Below are 297 nucleotides of genomic sequence, written 5' to 3' on the forward strand. Positions count from 1 at the left end.
TCAGGCGCAGATGGCAAGCGGGGCTGGGGGGGTCTCAGCCAACACGGTCGGTGCCAACAGGCCTCTTGTCCCCACGGGCCAGCGTCATGCTGGCAGTTTGCGGTGGCCTTTCCGAGACCTTTTGGCCTCAGAGACAGATGGACCCGGGGAGCAGGGCTGCACCGAGCCCTCTGAGCAGGACCCGTGGTTTGAGGATGCAGGGAGACACGTGTCCTAGCATGGGGAGGAGGGCGGCTGAAAGGGGAGAGCATCCCCAAAATCACAGACCACCCCGCGGAACAGCCATGAAGTGTTACC

Source organism: Cariama cristata, unplaced genomic scaffold (assembly GCF_000690535.1).
Source record: "Cariama cristata isolate BGI_N322 unplaced genomic scaffold, ASM69053v1 scaffold29750, whole genome shotgun sequence".
Classification (NCBI taxonomy): domain Eukaryota; kingdom Metazoa; phylum Chordata; class Aves; order Cariamiformes; family Cariamidae; genus Cariama; species Cariama cristata.